At 49.3% G+C, this 10788-nt stretch overlaps 1 non-coding gene across 1 annotated transcript; it reads right to left on the reverse strand.

The window, feature by feature from the left end:
- Positions 1 to 10225: 10225 nt before the first annotated feature.
- Positions 10226 to 10418, reverse strand: LOC115639638. Its single transcript, XR_003997722.1, has one exon. It is a non-coding gene; the product is annotated as a U2 spliceosomal RNA (small nuclear RNA).
- Positions 10419 to 10788: the final 370 nt, after the last annotated feature.

A 10788-nucleotide genomic window follows, 5' to 3' on the forward strand; every position in this document is an offset into this window, starting at 1 on the left:
GCAGTGTGAGTGAAGGACCCGCTGCCACTGAAGACTCAAAGTGCCGCCCAGTGAGTACAAGCGCCACAGCCAATGGTGTCTTATTTATGTCTGCTCCCCCGCTTTAGGGCCCCGAAGCCTCTGGGCGGCCTTGCTTTTAGGGAGCCTGTTCTGCTCCTGGTGGGACCACAAGACATCCCAGAGCAGAGAGGGACCAGCAGAGCGGTGACGGGGGGGACGGCAAGTGGCCAGCAACATGGCCAGACAGCAGAGGGAGAAAGGGGCTTTCCTCCTGGGAGGTGAGAGGTTAACTCTGGGTTTTCACTGACCCAGGACAGCAGCTGTGGGTGAAGTGCAGTGAAGGGAGAGACACACCCAAAGAGCTTTTGGTGTCTGGATTTAAGAGCCCGAGGCAAAAGGCCACTGCCCAGAGCACTGTGGGTTGGTATTTTGCTCACAGTGCTGTGTTATGAATCCTGATTGTGGTGTTTTCCCAAGTTAATACAAGGTGATTTTCCTCCTTTTTCTTAGTTTCTTTTCTACACACAGTGTGTGTGAGTGGGGAAAATATCACCTCTTAGAGGCACCCAGTGGCCAGGGTTAGTTTCCCCCAAATGCTGGGTGGGGGCTTAAGCAGATTGTGCACCCAAATAGGGAATTGTAACTTCAACCTTCATAGTAAAAGCCAGAGGTGCAACCTGACTCTGCTTGGGGCGGCAAAATACATAACACCGCCCCTGGTCAGGGAATTGCCCACATTGAGCACACGGTGAGAGCTGTGTCATCCGAACTGTTCATTGGCACCCCCCTGCACTGGGCTGTCGACATGCTCTCCTTCATGTAAATCCAGTCAATGCGACTCCTGGCTTGTCCCTTCAGAAAGATGTACTCCTTCTGCGGCTTTAAGCTGACCTCACTACAGACCTGTGCCAGGTAGTGCTCATTGTAAAAATGTTTCCTCTGACAGTTGGGAAAACACTAACAACAAACAGTCCAGAGGAAGGGAACCAGTTCCTTCCATTTCTTAACTGGGGACCATGCACACTAATATAGCCCTAACCAGTGCCACAGAGCACAAAGCCCACCAGCAACGTCCTCCCTGGTCAGAGCTCCAGCACCTTCTGTACTTGCACTGCGAATGTGAAGAACGAGACTCCAACCCCATCATTCTTCCCTGGCCTGGAAGACCAAAGAGACAGGCCCTTCTTCCAATCACCCTCTGCCTATCAATCTACCCTAAACTCATGAATGTGTATTTCCTGAACACCCACCATGCCCAAGTCCAACTGCTCCAAGGCACTGAACATCAAACACCTCTTCCTGGGCCCCCAAATCACTGCCATCTTCCACATGGCCACTTTTACAGATGCCCCTTCCCTGGTACTGCCCTTGCTCAGCAGCCTTGTGGCACCATTCCTGAGGATCACCTTACCTCATTGGCTTCCTGCCATGTCGGGAAAGACAGCTCTCATCCTAAAAGGTCATGTGGGCCAACCAGATGCAGAAGCCCACACTATCTTTTCCTACTGCAGAGCTCAAGATCAGAGATTCACTTTGGGTGCAGAAACTATTGTGCACCCAGAAAGCAAGCCATCTCTCCGCAAAGAGGGATGAAAGGGCCTACCAAAGCCTGGGATTGAATGAAGAACCTTCAGATTTTCAGTCTAATGCTCTCCTAACTGAGCTACTTTGGAAGCTGATTAGCAGTGTTTTGGCCTCCTGCTTCACTGTCTGGATGTTTTTGCAGCAGTTGCACACAAAAAGAAAGTCATTGGGAGCGGCCCATGAAGACAAGACTCACTTTTGCCTGCCTTGCTCAGCTTGACTTACTTCCTCATCCCGTTCCTGCCTGAGTTCCCGGGTTGACCTGGTGGCAGAAGGCGACTGGGAGCCAGTGGCGCGGGGAGAAAATGAGCTGGACCCTGAGCTAGACTAGACCCTGGCAGTGAGAGTCTGGTCACCACTTGCCGCCCCACCCTGTTGTCCTGGATTCCTCCACTGGGTGTCATTTCGGGAGGGAAGTGGGCCTTCTGCCTCCCCTCCCCAATTTTCACACGGCAGAGGAGTGCAAACAGGAAAATGAACGGCTGCTCCACACCCCCACCGGAGCTCCGACGCCCTTAGCTGTGGTGAGTAAGAAGTGGCTGTTGGCTGACAAGGCCTGTCCCCGAGGAGCTGGAACAGCAGCTGCCGCCTCCCCCTCAGCTCCAGGCTGTGGGAAATGCTCTTTGTTTGGCTGCATGGGCGGCTGCTGCTCCCTGCTCTGCAGAGCGTCTGTATTGCTCTGTCAACCCCCTGTCTTCACTGAGCCAGTCTGGTAAGGTACCAAGTGCCCCCTCCGCCTCGGCAGCTGAGAATCTGTGTGGACATCAACCCTCCTTCCAGCCCCCACAGGCAGCAGGAGCGCCAGCCCCCCCAGCACCACAGGGGCACTCAATGCACTTCCTGTGGGGAAATGGGTCCTTGGCTTCCAGCTGCTAGAGTGAGAGCCAGGAGAGAGCAGTGTCTGGCTCACCTTGGGGGAGAGAAGAGACCTGATGAGTGTTGATTTCCCTCAGTTTCCCCTGCAATGCTGGTCAGTTTTATTATCACTGTAATAGTCAGTGCTTCCCTTCAGGGCTGGCCCTAGAGGGATGCAGGATCTGGAACAAATTCCCCCTTTTCTGCACCAGGCCCTGCCCCCACTCCACTGCTTCCCCCAATCTCTCACCTTTGTCCCATCTCTTCCTGCCCTGCACCTTCCTGCCCCATTACTATCTCTCCCCCACATCCTCCTGTCCCAGCTCCTCCCTGTCAGCCCCCCCAGCACCTCCAGGCAGGCAGACAGGCAGGATCACTGGCAGGCAGGAGGCGCTGAAGGGGAAGAGAATGAACTTGTCTGCAAGGCCTGTAGCGGGGGCAGAGCTGGCTGCCAGTGGGCGCTGAAAACCTTTTCTTCCCCTGTTAGTGCTGCAGCCCCATAGCACCTATGGATTTGCTGACTAGGCTCCTTTCACACTCTCTATAGAGCAGTAACCAGGGTTATGGCTGATCTATGGGACATGGGGCACTAGGTGAGTGGCAGAAGCTACAGGTGCTGAGAGTTTGCCTGACACCTCAGGGACACAGTGTGAGGTGGTGTCCCAGGCATCTTCATGAAAGGAGAAGAACAGGATTTACTTGGCTCTGGTCTACACTATGAGTTTAGGTAGAATTTAGCAGTGTTATATCGATTTAACCCTGCACCCATCCACATGCCTAAGCCATTTTTGTCAACTTAAAGGGCTCTTAAAATCGATTTCTGTACTCCTCCTCAATGAGGGGATTAGCACTGAAATCGACATCACCAGGTCGAAATTGGGATAGTGTGGACGCAATTTGATGGTATTGGCCTCTGGGAGCTATCCCAGAGTGCTCCATTGTGACTGCTCTGGACAGTGCTCTCAACTCAGATGCACTGATCAGGTAGACAGGAAAAGCCCCATGAACTTTTGAATTTAATTTCCTGTTTGGCCAGTGTGGCAAGCTGATCAGTACAGGTGACCGTGCAGAGCTCATCAGCAGAGGTGACCATGGAGTCCCAGAATTGCAAAAGAGCTCCAACATGGACCGAACGGGAGATACTGGATCTGACTGCTGCATGGGAGACGAATCCGTGCTATCAGAACTCCGCTCTAAAGATGAAATGCCAAAATTTTTGACAAAATCTCCAAGGGTATGAAGGACAGAGGCTATAACAGAAACCCGCAGCAGTGCCACATGAAACTTAAGGAACTCAGGCAAGCCTACCAAAAAAACCAAACAGGCAAACGGACACTCTGTATCAGGCCCCCAAACAAGCCGCTTCTATGATGAGCTGCATGCAATTCTAGGGGGTGCCCCTGCCACTAGTCCACCCCTTTTCATGCAAGAGGGGAGTCTCACGTAACACGGATGAGAATTTTGGAGATGAGGAGGAGGAGAAGGAGGGTAGCGCACAGCAGGAAAGCGGAGGAAGCATTCTTCCCAACAGCCAGGAAATATTTATCACCCTGGAGACAATACTCGTCCCAGCGCGGGCTCCTGGACCTTGAAGGTGGAGAAGGCATCTCTGGTGAGTTTACCTTTGTAAATAAAAGCTACTAGAATGCATTCAAGCTACATCCATTCTTTATCTCTCTGTGTTATCCTCAGGAGAGCGATATCATCCATGGTCACCTGGTTGAAATAGGGAAATTTTATTACGGGGACATTCAGAGGCAAAATGTAACCTTGTACTGAAAGCACATGTGTTATGCAATGTTAACAGCTTGGTTCACCATGAAAGAGTCTGCCCATTGTTCTTTAAAAATGTGTCTTTTTAAATACTACACTCCCTTTTTTCCCCCTGCAGCTGCAAATGTTTCAACGCTCCCCCTATCATCTCCGTCCCAGAGGCTAGCACAGATAAGAAGGCAAAAAAACCACACTTTTAAAAGACGGGTTGGGTCGCAGAAGCCCCTTTGGGACTGTCACCTGCTGTGCCTGCCTCTGAGTCCGTTTTCCCTGCCAGCTTGGGACTTCAGTACCTAGCCCGTTTGAGCCAGACGTACTTCCCTGCTGCAAACACAGATCCAAGTCTGAACCTCGTCCCCCACAAGCTGCAGGCTTAGCTGAAAACAGCTTAAGAAGTGCTGCCCTCTCCGGCACTCAGCTACCCAGCCCCCAAATAGTTCCCTTTTACCCTGTAGAAGCTGTAATATCCTGTGACCAGGGCAGCGTCTAGCATCCTGAGCATCTGCCTGCCAGCGCGAGAGCTCATAAGGCACTAATCTGGATAATGGCAGCTGGGTGCCAGGGGACTGAAGAGTCAGCAGAGTGATGTAGTGGAAGTGTGCTAGGCCCAAAAGTTAATGGATCAAAACCATCTTCTGCTGTGTGGGTGCTTGTTTCTTATCCCTTTAGGCCTTCAAGTGAGGCAGAGACTAGCCGAGCACCACAAAGCAAGAGGTGACTGAGATGAGATGATGGCCTGCCAGGGAGCTCTCTGGCTGCCTGGGCGTAGCAGAGACTCCTGTCCTGGAATGAGGCTGCGGTGCTTCCTGATCACCTTTTCCTACCCACACCGGCAGGCGGCTGTTGTGAGAGAGCACAAGGGAGGCTCTCGAAATGCTAGGCAGCTCTGTGTGGCTGTTAGAGGAAAGAGCCGAGGCTCCCAACTCAACCTGCCATTGACTCGCTTGGCTCTGCGCACCGTCAGCCGGGGCGGGCCAGGCTGCAGACGTGACTCAGGCTTGGGCAGCATGGCCGCACTTTCCTGACAAGGCATGAGGCAGGCCAAGAGCTTTGCAAAGAGTACAGGGAAGTGGGAGGGAGGCATCTGTGAGCCGGCGTGTCTAGTCAGTTTCTCCCTTGCCACTTGGGTGGAGGCTGGAGGGGAGCAAAACTTTTCTGACTGAAAGTTTGGTGCTCGTCCTTGAGGATTAAGCCTGAGCCTCCAGCACGGTTGCTGGGAGATATGTTTCTGAATGACATCCAGCCCGCTCTTCGGGCCACCAGCTGAAAGCACTAATTCCAAGAGGGGTGGTTTTGAGGTGACAAAAGGGGGCCTTTGAAGCTCCCAGCAGGTCTTGTGGAGCAAGAGAATAGCATAAACTTATTGCTACCCCTGGGTGGGCTCAAATCGCCATCCTTTCGGTTAACAACCAAAAGCACTGACTCAATCCACCAAAGAGACACATATGGATGAGGCTGTCTTGAGTGCAAAAATCATTGGCGGCTTGCACAGCACCAAGAGTGTAACCTGTGAGGCAGGAGGTGGCTGATGCCTGCAGTGGAGATCCCAAAAGTTATTAAGGGAGAGAGACTCCCAAATGCCCTTAGTAACAAGGGTTTGGGGTTCACTGAGGCCAGTAAGGAGGTTACTATGTCGGCCCTATAACCCAGGTTGCTGTGCAGCTTTGATCTAGAGCTTGGATCCCAACAACCAGCCAGCAGCCCACAGCCTCCCCCTGGGTCTGCCCCATCTGGTTCCTCCTTACAGGCCGACCTTACCCCCCTTCCAGCCCTGGATTTGCCCCCAAATCATCCTACTGCCACTCAGAACCACAGAAGTGGAGGTGCTGAAGGAGGGAGGGGTGACTCTAGAGTGGGGTTCTTCTCTAAAGATGGCTGGCAGAAAGGTGGTGCTCAGCTCTGTCAGCGACCTGCCCAGTGGCCTCACTGCCAGGGGATGCAGACATTTCTGTAAGGCGCATTAAGGGGGCATTTTGCTTTGAAGCAATTCAATGAATGTGCATTTATGAGAGGGAATTTCTAACACTTGCTTAGTTATTCCTCAGTGGCCTAATGGATAAGGCATTAGCCTTTGAAACTAGAGATTGTAGGTTCAAGCCCCATCTAGGGCGAAAAGCTACTTTCTTCCTGTATATTGCAAGGAAACCTTGGTCTTCCTTTCACCAAGGAAGCTGGGAGATGTTTAAGCACAAAGTCCTGGATCTTGGCAACAATCACCAAAGATATTAGAAGGCTCAGTCTGGTGATGTAATGGATACAACCACACCCCCCCATGCCAGGGCAGTCCCATCTGAGAACCAGGATCCATGTAGAAACATTCCCCTCTTACCCTGACAGGTGGGCTGTGCAGGGGATGGTGGAGGGCAGCAGGAGGAGAGGTTGCACTTGTGCTGCATGGGCTGTATCTGCACCAAGGATAAATGGAGGGGGTCATGCAGCCTGTACCTGACATTCCACAGCACTACCTTCACTCCAGGAAGAAGTTAAATGCTACACCAAGGGTGGTGAATTCCCATGTGAGCACACAGTGCCCCTGCACACACATCAACTGCAACAAAAAAGACACAAACTGCACACTGAGGAGACAGCTGGTTTGGATCCAGGTTGCTTTTATTTCCAAAGGCACTGACATGTAATCTCGCTTCTTTTATCCACGGGCAGAAATGCAATGGAGGAGAATCTCACATCCCTGAGCTGCCAGGTGACCATGGCAGAAAGAAAACGCACTGCAATGAAATTTAAAAAACACTCAGAAATAATTTAACAATGAGAAGTAATTAAATAAAAAAAATCCAGTGGACACACATGCTGGTGGCTTCTTCCCACCCCAAAGAGCAAGGGGCAGGGAGTGTGTGAAAAGCAGGTGGTTAAGTCTGAGGGATCATATTCATATTTCATACACGTTAAGCAAATTATAGCAGTCAGCTATAAAGTACTCCACTTGGTAACATCAATACAGAATATATAAATCTATAAGCAATACAGCCATACACAGCTAAGACAGGGTGTCTACTTAATACCAGAGGGCCCACGGCCAAATAGCTGGAAGTGCCTTCACAGTCACTGCTAAACAAAACAACATTGTGCAGAACCAAGAGCAGCCCTGCTGTGCCGTTAGGAAGGCCTGCAGGAAACTCAGCAAATCAATCTATGATTCTGTGCTTCTGCTTAGTAGTTACCAAGTGTGCTCAGTGAAAGGGTGGGTGGGTAGCTCCCTTGACTGGACACCCAGCCAGCCAGTAGCTATAAAATCCCTCTGAGGCCTGGTCTACACTATGACTTTAGGTAGAATTTAGCGGCGTTACCTCGATTTAACACTGGATCCATCCACACAATGAAGCTCTTTTTTTCAACTTAAACGGTTCTTTAAATCAATTTCTTTATTCCACCTCCAATGAGGGGATTAGCACTGAAATCAGCCTTGCCGGGTCGAATTTAGGGTAGTGTGGATGCAACTCAACGGTATTGGCCTCCGGGCGCTATCCCAGAGTGCTCCATTGTAACCGCTCTGGACAGCGCTCTCAACTCAGATGCACTGGCCAGGTAGACAGGAAAAGGCCCACGAACTTTTGAATTTCATTTCCTGTTTGGCCAGCGTGGCGAGCTGATCAGCACAGGTGACCATGCAGAGCTCATCAGCATGATGTGCACATTGCCCGGCCCGTACTTTGTGAGAAGTCTATGACCATGTCTATGTCCTCATCACTCTCGTCACCGCACTGCTGTCGCCTCCTTGCCTGGTTTTGCTTTTGCAGCTTCTGGTTCTGCTCTGAAAAAAGGCATGAAACAATTGTCTGCTGTTGCTCTGATGGAGGAAGGGGCAACTGATGACATGGCTTACAGGGAATTAAAATTAGCAAAAGGGGTGGCTGTGCATCAAGGAGAAACACAAACAACTATCAAACAGAATGGCCCCCTTGAGGACTGAACTCAAAACCCTGAGTTTAGCAAGCCGTTGACTTCACAAAACAAATCAAGTCAATTTCTTGTTTTGATCTATCTAGCTTTTATATCTTTGGCTGAGAGCAAACAGTGCAGTACAGCTACTAGCCATCATCATCTCCTGGCTGCTTGGCAGAAGATAGGAATGATCTGGCTGACTCACTCCCATGTCTGCCCAAGTGACCCAGCTAACCTCCCTGAGATCAGCTAAAAGAGCACCTAGAAGTACAGTAACAACAACTACCAATCATAATGCACTTTCTACCACCAAAAGCCAATGAGCTACTGCTCTGTAGCAATGCAGTCCCATGTCTGCCAGAACCCAGGAGACGTACAGTTACAGTGAGCTGAGCGGGCTCCATGCTTGCCGAGGTATGGCATCTGCTCAGGTAACCCAGGAAAAAAGGCGTGAAATGATTGTCTGCTGTTGCTTTCAAGGAGGGAGGGAGAGGGGAGTCTGATGACATGTACCGAGAATCACCCACAACACTATTTTTGCCCCATCAGGCATTGGGATCTCCACCCAGAATCCCAAAGGCCGGCGGAGACTGTAAGAATTGTGGGATAGCTACGCACAGCTATCCAAATTGCAATGCTCTGGAAGTCGATGCTGCCTTCAGTACTGTGGACGCAGTCCACCGACTTAATGCACTTTGAGCACTTTGTGTTGGGACACACATAATGAACTGTATAAAAACAATTTCTAAAAAAATGACTTGTATAAATTTGACCTCATTTCATAGTGTAGATATACCCCAAGACACTTGATCACAGCCTTGGATTGGCTAAGGAACTACTTATACTTTGGACAGATCTCCATTGAGGGGGACAGAGTCAATGTAAGATACATAACTTCAGCTATAGGAATAGTGTAGCTAAACTTGATATACCTTATTTTGACTTATCTTCTGTCTTCACAACACAGGATTGATAACTGTGGTTCCCCCATTCACTTCACTTCACCCTCTTATTCTAGCAAAGTTCTAGAGTCAACAGAAAGATATTTAGGAATTGGTTTATTGACAAGACACAATAAAGCAAAGCCTAATAAACCAATTATTACCTACTAAGCCAGTAGGAATACATCCTTAGATCTAAGCTCTAAATAGGCAAAAAGCAATGCTGACACCCTTGGATGTTACACAGCCCCTCTGCCCCCACTGCTTTCTACCTCGCCATGACGAGCTCCCAGACATGCACTAAACACCATTCACATGACTTTGAGAACTAGGTAACTAAGTGAGGATCACTTCCCTGAAATGACTCCAATAGAGGAATTCAAAGCAAGAACCATTAACACAGAATTCTGTTCAAAGACAGAGAAGTCTTTCAGCCTCCTTCCTCTCCCTGGTTCCTCTCATTCCTTCTATTCAAAGACAGTTCCTTGTACACTCCTAGTTTGCACAAACCCACCCACTGACCTGTGACTAGCAATCTCTCACTGTTAACTCCTACAGCAAACCAGGGCAAAGAAAGCCTATGCAAGTGCTAAGCCCCAATGCTCTTTTCTGCTCCTTTCCCACAGAACTACCTCAAAGGTACAGTCAATGGCATAAATCAATTCCTTGCCATGGTAAGGCCTCAGGCATTGGTGCACCTCAGTCCCTCTGAGGTGATCGGCTGGTTCCTTCTGGCCTTAAACTCTAGGAATGTGACTCAAAGGGCCCCAACTTTCCTCCTCTTCGGGGCACAACATTTACAGAGACTGTTCTCTAAGTTAAAACGGTGACGTTTTCCCAACGGGAAAAGGATGGAAAAATTCTCTTCCGTGGGGAGACGAGGGAAAGAAAGATCCAAACCATGTAATTTATGCTGGAAGGTATACTAAGGAGAGCAGTTTAAGAACCGACACAGAATAGAGTAAGAAAGCAGCTGTTTAACTGACCTACAAAAACAAGAAAGTAAAATCTGCAAGAGCAGCCTTTCAACTCAGAGGCCTAATAATAAGATGTAACTAATAAGTGACCAAAAATTTACAAATGACTCAAAACCATACTCAGTACAAACCAAATGGGAACACAGACAACACCACTTTTCTTCGCTGCTCTTCACCCATGATATTGTCCCCACAGGGAGGTCCACTGTTCCTGGAGGTTCAGTGCCACAATAACAGGGCAATGTGCGCACTGGGTGGAGGAAGCTGCTACTCCATGTCTCTATTCCAAAAATCAGTTTAATAGCTAGTCCTGAGATAGAGGAAGTATCTGTTATTAAAGTGACAAGAACAGATTTAACATTTTGATTCCAGCCAATGTTAAAATGATCTAATATACAGGTTAATAAAAACATTTCTAGTCCTCTGCATAGAATGCTTAAATTATGCAGAAATAGCAAGTTTGGTTTAAAAAGTCATAAAAGGGACATCATCCTGAATCTGACACTTGGTGAACTCTAAGTCTAGAGCACACAACTGATTTGAGGGTTGTGTCCTGCTTCTTAACAGGCTGCCCTGAGGTTGCCACTCACAGTCACAAGCTACTCCAGGCAGCTCGAGCCCACTCATGGATCAGTAACTTGTTAGCAGATAGGAAAGAAAGAATAGGAATAGTCTGTTTTTGCAACGAAAAGGGGTAAATAGCAGGCTTCCAAAGTATGAGACAAGACTACAGACATCAGGGCTGGTCAGTTTAGACA

Source organism: Gopherus evgoodei, chromosome 24 (assembly GCF_007399415.2).
Source record: "Gopherus evgoodei ecotype Sinaloan lineage chromosome 24, rGopEvg1_v1.p, whole genome shotgun sequence".
In the NCBI taxonomy this organism is placed as follows: Eukaryota; Metazoa; Chordata; order Testudines; family Testudinidae; genus Gopherus; species Gopherus evgoodei.